Source organism: Branchiostoma floridae, chromosome 11, assembly GCF_000003815.2.
Source record: "Branchiostoma floridae strain S238N-H82 chromosome 11, Bfl_VNyyK, whole genome shotgun sequence".
NCBI classification, from domain to species: Eukaryota; Metazoa; Chordata; class Leptocardii; order Amphioxiformes; family Branchiostomatidae; genus Branchiostoma; species Branchiostoma floridae.
In genome coordinates, this window is record NC_049989.1 from 9,587,592 (window position 1) to 9,597,328 (window position 9,737).

Here is a 9,737-nt window from a genome sequence, read left to right on the forward strand (position 1 = left end):
TTCAAGTTTCAAGCGATACAAAACAGAGCGGCCAGGATCACCCTTGGATGCGACAGGTCCAACGGGTCCAGAGACTCTTTACAGTTTACTGCAGATGCTAACGTTAGTGCCGTTAAACTTGAAAGACATGATCCAGCAGAAAACTTAGTGAATTTTCATGAGTCATGAAAACAAACCATCAGTGTCAATATGTAAACTACTCACAATGCAAGATCACTGTTATCAGACCAAATCTTCAGAAAAAGTTAGAAAATATCCGCTCTCTGAAACCCAGCACAAATTTAGATGCTCAAAACTGAACAATTTCTGCACTGAACGTCTAACACATGGAATAGTTTGCTGTAAGGAAATTAGATTTTGTCCCATTGTTCGTGGACCTAACGTAGACTTCCTACTTTTTGTGACTCTTTTGAAAAGTTGCTGTATATGATATTTTCCTGTGGCTGTGTGTTATCTAGATTTGTTCCATGGATATTGATGAATAAAGGATAACAGGAAGAATACAGATGCTATAGACATTGTAAAAGCTAATCGTGTCTCCAAATAAATTCATAGAATGTTACCAACATATAGATAGCTGTGTGTTAGTACTGTTATCAATTACCACAGTAAGTGCAATGATTGATGACCAGATGGACAGACAGCTGGGCGGGGATTTGTGTGGAAAGTAGGTTGGACGTTATTTGTTGAGAGGAAAAGTGGGAGGAGAGAAGGGTGGACCTTATTGGGTGTTTACATGTTAGATCAACCCAAAGGCGGAGCACAGAGATAGGGAAAAGCATTCGAGAACTTTTGAGTGAACACAAAAGACCCTCCAGTGATGGGAGCAGACGTACTGGATGGGAGCAGACGTAATCAGGCGTCTATAGTCTATCAGCGTTCAGGCAATCTTTGGCCGAGTTTTCTTGGGGACAGACGGACACAGAACAGCACAAAAGGTGAGTGATCATCATTTTCCAGCTTCATATATTACGTATCCTTGTAAAAACTATTATGTGGTTGTTTCTAATTGTTCTAGTTGCCTCGACGAACCTACCCAGGGTTAGCCTGCTTTCTAGACTGTTCTGTTTCTTCAAAATTCAAGAGCTAACTGACAGACCATCTCCTTGGCTGACATGAGAAGGAATTTTACCACAGACACCCCTAAGTTAGACCAATTAAAAATAGAAACTGTGCAATGCATACTCCCGCTTACTAGACAGGATAGCATGCTGTTGGGGGAAAAGTCTTTGTTCCCTTTGTCTCCCATGGCCAGCTGCGTAGCTTAACACGTGCTAACTCATTAATCACTAGGTCGGGGGGGGGGGGGGGGGTGGTGGCACACCTGCGATGCAGATGTTTAGCCGCATGCTAGGGATAGGGCCGTACCAAATAATTCTATGGATGCTATCATAGTGAGCATTGATTGCAAACGAATTTGTTTTCAAAAAAAATTTGTCACATTTTCTGGAGTTACACTTTAGGAAATTTTGTGTTATATGTCATTGGATTTGGTTATGTAGGGGCGTAAGTAAAGACATCAGAGCCCACATTCCCCTCTTTATATGTTGAGTGTTAACATGTTTATCTTGAATGTATAGCAAGAATTTAATTTCGAATGAGGGCCACAGTCTTAGAACCATGTGTATGAGTTACAGTAGTCTGGTTAGTGAAACGTATAAATTCAAAATGATTTCAGTTTTGTTATTTTATGTACATTGACATATTTCCTAGAATTTCTTTCGCCGCACATGCGTAGTGACATCTGTGAAGGGCTTATATAAGATAGTTTGTTCAATGCCCAACTTGAGTATCGCACGTGTGCTCACGAAGATGAAGTCGAAGATATTTGTTACTTACCTTTGAATTAAACGCCAAGGGGTTTAGCCAAAATATGAGAAGAAGCTATGATGTTTCAAATGAAAAGTTTGAAAGAAAATCCCTTCGGAAGGTACGTATCCTCAGTACACAATTGTTTCTTTTGCAACTGCATGGGGCTGACCAGTACCCGTGATATTTTTCATAAAGAAGAAAGAGAGAGATCCGTCAATGACTCATCGTGATTTATGAAGAATGTAACATCATTCTGTCCTGAGCAGTACAGCCCTATAACAAAACAGAAACATGGTGTGCTGGGTGATGTAGTTTTTTACTGGATATATCACTACATGCAATATCAATCCCAAACATCTTCTTACAACTAATGGTTTCAAATGTATGCAATTACTGTAAAGCCAAAGTTGGGAGTAATTCCACATTTTTCTTTTTTTTCTCTCACAAGGAATTACATCATATGAAGGATGGGAAGATGACCCCACCAGACCCCACAGCTTGTCATGAGAACAAGTTACACAGACGGATGCTGTTCAAACAATTTTCCTGAACAGCGAGGTTTGTTACACCATTGTTCTTATTGCTGATATAGTTTGAGTATCCAAAGTAATAGAGGTAACAGTGGGCAGAATGGTGGGTTAAAAATGGACCTTTAAAGGCACAAGGGGGCTTAAATGCACAAACATCGGGAGCATTGAAAACTAGTACAAACATATGAGTGGATGTTGGGTGTTGGTTGATCTATTATACTGGGCACTTAGTTTTTTCGAACCTTTATTTATTAATTATGTGAAAAAAAAATTTGACAGCTAAGCAATCTAAAGAAACCCATAGGGATTCATTCATGTTGACATATTGATCATGGAATATGTTTGTGTCCGTCAACTATACCTAACCTGTTCTATATTATTTCTTTCAGCTCTACAAGGCGACAACGACAACAGTCACAAGAAATTAATAGTTGAACTTGGACGGCAATCAGATTGATAGTAACCGTAGCTTTACAATGCATCACAATCTATCACCTCAACGAAACGGAAGTCAATGCACATGTAGTCAGGCTTGACTCTATAGTTCCAGGAATTTTGTCAGCATGCAAACAATTTATTATACGGTCAACAGAATTACAAAAGAAATGTTTTGCTTGAATGTATTACCAAGTGTCATTGTTATAGAAGTAAATCCAAAGTTATAAGAATGACGCATCTTTGCCATGTTCTGCCAGGTTTTTACATTCTCTGTGTTTGTGTCTTGAGATATGGTAAAAGTATATATGATGTGTATGTTGATGAAATAAAAGGTATAGGCAATTGTGTGGATCGTTTTTTTTAAATGAGTAGTCTTTAAAATGTGGACAGTCATGGCCATTTCTGCTTTCTACAAACATATTGCAGATAAAAATTGTTTCAAATCAGATTTAGTAAATTCAAAATACGACTGTGTTCACAGGTGAAACAAAAAAAACGTATGTACTTCAAACATTAAAGCTTTAATATAGTGTTCCTATTTCTCTCAAAGAACACCAAAAGAGCGATTGAGAGTTAAAAATATAAATCTCAATTTGCCAGAATTTGCAAAAACAGAAAAACGTACTTAATGCATTGATTATGACAGTGTTTTTTTGTGTGCTGAAAGAAGCAAATTGCACGAAACAGTAATGTGACGGTAAAATACCAAGCAACAAAGGCCATTTCTGTTCCGACAAAAGACCAAACAGGCAAAGGCTACCTCAAAACCAATTCCCTAGGGAATGCATTCGTGCAATTTTTGGAATATTTTCAAAGCGATCGTAATACTGTAGAATGCCTCCGCCCCTGAGGCGTCGCCAAAAAAACAACACCTAAATGTCCGGAGCCAAGTCCGGACTTGCAAAAAGCTATCTGTCACTTATATTCCCTTTTTTGTTCTAAACCATCTAAAACCTTCCATAGACAGTGGAATTTGCACTGGAAAAAGACAAGAAACATTTCGTGTCTACACTGGCTGTATATAATTAGCATATATTTTCACATTGCATTTCAATTCATGCTAACATGCAATTTTATATGCACCATACCCCCTCCCCCTCAAAAAAGAAAACTTTCTAGCGCACATAATGTGCAATGACTTTAAGTCCGGACCTGAACCTGAACTGCTGGACCTGAATCCGGACCTGAACCTGAATATGAGTTTAGGTACGCACCACTACCTGTCACATATAAGCCATACTTTGTACCTTGTACAATTGTGCAGTAAAGTTATTACCATAAGTGAGGCTCGGGCGATTGCCTAATGTGACAGGGGTATAATGACGATGATCACCCAAACGAGTACGTGGGCAGATTCTCCAGAAAGCGAACTGCCACCTCCGCTTCCGTTGCTATTCCAAGTACCTAATGTCCTGGAGTTGATCCTACCGGATACCATTAACATGACAGGCTAACAATCGTCGTGGGCGGAAGGCCAGAGGCTGATTGCAATGCCAGTTGCCTTAGAATCCAATAACAATCATTATATTGCACAGCTTTCTTTTCATGGTGTGGCAAAATGCGAAGATAACACGCTCATCAACGGTAGTTTAATACCTGACTTTTCTGTTAGTGCATTGAAGCCAGATTCAGAGAAAACTACTTGGTGAAAATCATAACCCAACGCCCTATGGGCTTAAATAGACTAGTCATCATTGTAACCATTGTGTGGTTGCATACGAGTATACACATATCTGATCCAGGCTTGTACTAATGTGAGGCTGAGTTGGCAAGGCTGAGGCAACAGCAAATAAAGTTTATGAATGACAACAGCGTGCGCATTGAATTTCGCTTGATTTCGAAAATAGTCAACACATCTGATAGGTGCTATAAGGATGTATTTGTGGCTCAACTGGTAGCATCCTCACATTTCAATTTCTGGTTCCGATTAGTTGGTACCTGGGAGATCCCGTCTCAATCCTGGGTTGGGATGGGCTAGTATAAGCCCTCCCTGAAAAGATATAACCTGCTACAGAAACAGAGAAAAAACTTGCTGCCATATGTGCTACTAGTGTCTAAAGAGTCTAAAAGAACGAACAAACTACTTCACATGACTCATCATCCTTAAAGCCTGGTCTTCAGGACTTTCAGACTTCACTGAAGAGTCCATCATAACTTCTGACGGAGGATGTAGATTATACAAACAAGATTAATGGACCTTTAATCGTCGAAATTGTGGATTTCCTGAATTTAATGATAGCATTCTTATAATCTACGATGCTCGTATGCATGCGGAGTCTGAGATAAGAAGTACAGTTTGTTACTGAAATCATCGATTTGGGCTGTGTTTCAATATCTGTTTGTGGCCAGTCTTGTATTCACTGCAATATTCACACGGCCATCCATCACCCACAGTGGGATCAAAATCGACCTACATGCCAAACATCATTATTATAATAACATCAAAGTATCCTGACACACACACACACACACACACACACACACACACACACACACAGAGTAACACACAGTAACACACACAGTGACCTACACACACACACACAAACACACACACACACACAGTAACACACACAGTGACCTACACACACACACACAAACACACACACACACACACACAGTAACACACACAGTGACCTACACACACACACACAAACACACACACACACAGTAACACACACAGTGACCTACACACACACACACACACACACACACACACACACACACACACACACACACACACACACACACACACACACACACACCAACTTTTCATGGAGTGAGCATTTTTACGACAATGACGACGACAATAACGAATATGAGCTCCAGTCTACAACTTGAAACGTTTTTTTCAGATTGTTCCACGATGTTGAGGTTGTTGACCTGCGTCTGCATATGCAGAGGTTAATGGAACGACAAGATTTATTGCCAAAATCACATTAGTTTTGGCAGAATGTTAACGGCTTTTCTGATATCTTTCAAAACATCATAATTCTTACTAAAGCGTTCTCTACAGATGTTGACTTACTCAGGAAATGGGGGCTTTGATTTGAAAGAAAAACACGAATGGATGTTAGATAGGACCGGTTAATGGAAGCTTTGGGTGAATGCAGCGCTGTGGGCACAGAATCAAGAAAATCTATCATTCTATACCATCAGCGGTGAGGAGGATCACAACGTAGAACACTAAGATTTATCATGTAAACTTCTTACATATATATTTTCTAAAGATTGTAATCTGTAATGCTACCTTGTAGACAGAGGGCCTTAAGTATATGCAAGTAGCTTCTTGCTTCGGCAAATCATTTTACTCACTATTATAGGTTGTATGTTTGGACCCCCTTGAAGCTTGGTAAGATTTTAAAAATATTTAGTTGACTTGATTCCCAATGAATTTTGTCAAGAATATCATACATTTCAATGTGCTCATCTGGGAAAACTGATCTAAGGTTGTGATCTACAATACATCATTCACACTGTGGCAAATGATCGCCTAGATCTAAGCGATGTGTTTTGCTGTTTACACGTCGAGTGAAGTGCACATTATAGTCACGGAAAGTCATAGAGTCGGTCCCCTTCAAAAACCCTACCGGAGGATTTACCATATTAGGAAGCAACCCAGATCAAATCTCGCACTTTCAGTCAGTTGACCTGATAACCAATCATACATCACGACGGTGCGTTAGGCCACAGCAAGTAACTTTTATGGATGACATCCACTCGCTCATTAATTTTCGACTGATTTCAGAAGAAAAAAATAATTATTTTCTTCTACAGGGATGGTCAGATAGACCAAAAATTGGTAAATAGGTTGTGTTGTTAGCTAATAATTGTATGTAGAATTGACACTTGAGAGGCAGCCTTGACTGTAGTGGCAGAAGTGAAACTTGCTGGATAGTTGTAAAAGTGGCACCAATATGGATGTTACCAACATGGTTAGTGATAACAGTCTACCACAGCCTTGTTGCTTGCGATATCATATTTTGTCAATTCTTGTTACCACGTCTATGGTGTCTATTTTGGAAATTTGCCATTTTGCTTTTTTTTTACCCATCTTGTTTTTTTTCGCCCTATCTTATCACTTTTCAAACTGTAGAGGATGTCATCCATGAAATGTATTTGCTGTGGCCTAATATGCTGGAAACATCGCCATTTTATGGCTAGGGAAGTATTCTCAATAGCACTTCCTGCCTGTAGATTAATGACAAAGCAACGGGAGGGATACTTTCCTAGCGGGCTTCCTGCCATCTGTTATTACAAACAATGATGCACTTTTCCCTCTTCACTAATTCATCTTCTGCTAATACCACTACCTTGTGCTTCCTCGAATTGGGAAAATGTCCATCAAATGTGCGAGCTTTTATGGAGTATCGGCGGTGGTTTGAAAGCGGTCCCAAGTTGATGCAGTACCCGGCTGGCAAGATATGGTATAAAGAATATGATTTATCGGTCGACTTGATGCTGTCTATACCTTACCCGTGACGACGATTATGTATAATAATATGTGGATTTTGTGATGTTAGGGAGAAGGGTAGTTTTCTACTTTTCTGTAAACACAGGGGGAAATTTGAGTGGAATTTAGTGTCCTCTTTGAAAGCTCTTTTCTTTCGTGAAACTCAACTTTGACAACACTTCCCGCATCCAGTGCCTCTTCAATCATTGCTGCGAAAACAAACAGTATTACATACTTAAAGCCATACTATACTCCAGAGGAGAGTGTTTCCGTTCTGCTAGTAATATTTTTTCTGAATTCCAAAATGTAATTGTATCGACCACTCTCCCCTGGAGTACGAGGGGTGATCAATAAGTTCTCGGCCTAACCCAGAAATAATAAGCACAACTCAAATTTTGAGGCACAACTTTATAGTATGATGCCTTTTATCAATATCCTCCAAATTACAAATCATTGGAGTCATTACTTTCCAGGCATTCGTTTTATGCAAATTAGAAGGTAAGTGGCGAGAAAAAGAAGGGTGAAGTTTGATCAGACAATTTGACCCGCACACCTCAGGTTTCAGATCAATTGTCCACTTTTTTTTCGTTATCCCTTTCCTGACGTTACTGGGTGTCGCCTGCAACGTAATAATCACAATAATTTGAATTTTGGTACACATTTATATAAGATTTTATACAAGTACGTGGGATTATCAATAAGTCATCGGTTTTGCGGAGAAATGATAAGCACAGCTCAGATTTCGAAGCATAGATGTCAAGTATAACGTCTTATATAAATCTGTACCAAAATTCAAATTATTGTGATCATTACTTTGCAGGCGACACCCAGTAATGTTAGGTAAGGGAGAAGGAAAAAAACGTGGACAATTGACCTGACCTGATGTGGCGGGTCATCTTGCGCTGCTGGAAGTCAGACACCCAATTTTTTTTGCTTGAAATAGGAGGAGAATCATTATCAAACATTTTGACAATGTCTTTTGTTAATTTACGGCATGGGGAACTCGACCCACACGTGTCTGATCACAAGTCACACCACTTTTTTCTCGCGACTTACCTTCTAATTTGCATAAAACGAATGCCTGGAAAGTAATGACTCCAATGATTTGTAATTTGGAGGATATTGATAAAAGGCATCATACTATAAAGTTGTGCCTCAAAATTTGAGTTGTGCTTATTATTTCTGGGTTAGGCCGAAAACTTATTGATCACCCCTCGTACAGTATGGCTTTGAACACAAACTTTACCTCCGTCTTTCACAGACGTAATTACGTGTAGACCCAGCCGTAAGACCTAAGACATTGACTCGAAAGGCTGAACTCTTACTACAGAGTGACAGATACATGCTTTTCTAGGGCAGTGGTTTCAATATGACACCGCTTAGTCCCCTTTTCAGGGGGGGGGGGGGGTTATAATGACTATAAATGCCAACATACCCAGGTATTTAACACGCAGTTATCTAAAAGACGTGGGCTGATGTTTGTCTTTAAAGACAGACAGTTCATCATTTAACGCAGATAAGCTGTACTTCCTGTAATCTTCTCGGTGATGGAAGAAAGGAGGAAAACTGGATTATGGTAATTAAAGTAATCAAACGGCTTCCTGAAGAGATGATGGTCCGTACGTGATTTGCTTAACATATGGAGATTGGAATTCACTTTAATCTCAACACTGAACACTTCCGCCGGGTATATGACATCAGAATGTCAAAAAAATATTATGCTATCGAGACCTACTCCGTAATGTCTTTAACACCTGGAAATCTAAAGTATGCATACATGTACCTTTAGGGATTGATTGACAGAGCTTTTAGTGGATCCATTCAAATTTACCGTTTTTGTGTTTGTGTTAGTGTATTAAAGAACTAAACCATGAGAGTTATTGTTACGGCTACCAGAGTAACAAAAAAGATAAAGAAAATACTTAATTTAGATGTTTATCAAGACTGCAAAAATGATAAACATATGGGAGTAGCCACGTCCTGACAGTTTTATTCCAAGCCAAGTGCTTTTCTTGTTTCCTTTGCATGAGATCACGGATCACGCCCACGGGCGTCACGAACTAGTCCCAACGTCCTTAAGGCTACGCAGACGCTGTCACGACGCAGAGAACCGGAGGACAAAAAGTAATTAACAATGTCATCAATCTACAGGTGTGTGGTCTCTAGGGCGGGAATATTTCTGTCACCAGGGAGTTCACATCTGTTTAACAGACGTTCAGCTGTTGGTGTTTGATTGTTTTTCGTGATTACTAAGAACAGACATCGTGACCGGAGGGACTGTGGTTCCAGTCCCGGTGTAATTTTCGAAATTGCTTGGTGGCAATATGCTGACAGTTGTTATAACATCACTCCCACAACTTACAACAACAAAGGTTAATATCTTTGTCCTACCATAGGGAACACTGATTAACATTTGAGTGATATGTACATTTGCATACGATCCTTAGGAGTTAGTGCATTGACGTGTTCAATCAGTTTATGCAGTTAGCTGTACTTGTATTGAACTG

At 39.6% G+C, this 9,737-nt stretch overlaps 1 long non-coding RNA gene across 1 annotated transcript; it reads left to right on the plus strand.

The window, feature by feature from the left end:
- Window positions 1-1,872: 1,872 nt before the first annotated feature.
- LOC118426041 lies at window positions 1,873-3,125 on the plus strand. Its single transcript, XR_004832360.1, has 2 exons — window positions 1,873-2,370; window positions 2,732-3,125. It is a non-coding gene; the product is annotated as an uncharacterized LOC118426041 (long non-coding RNA).
- Window positions 3,126-9,737: the final 6,612 nt, after the last annotated feature.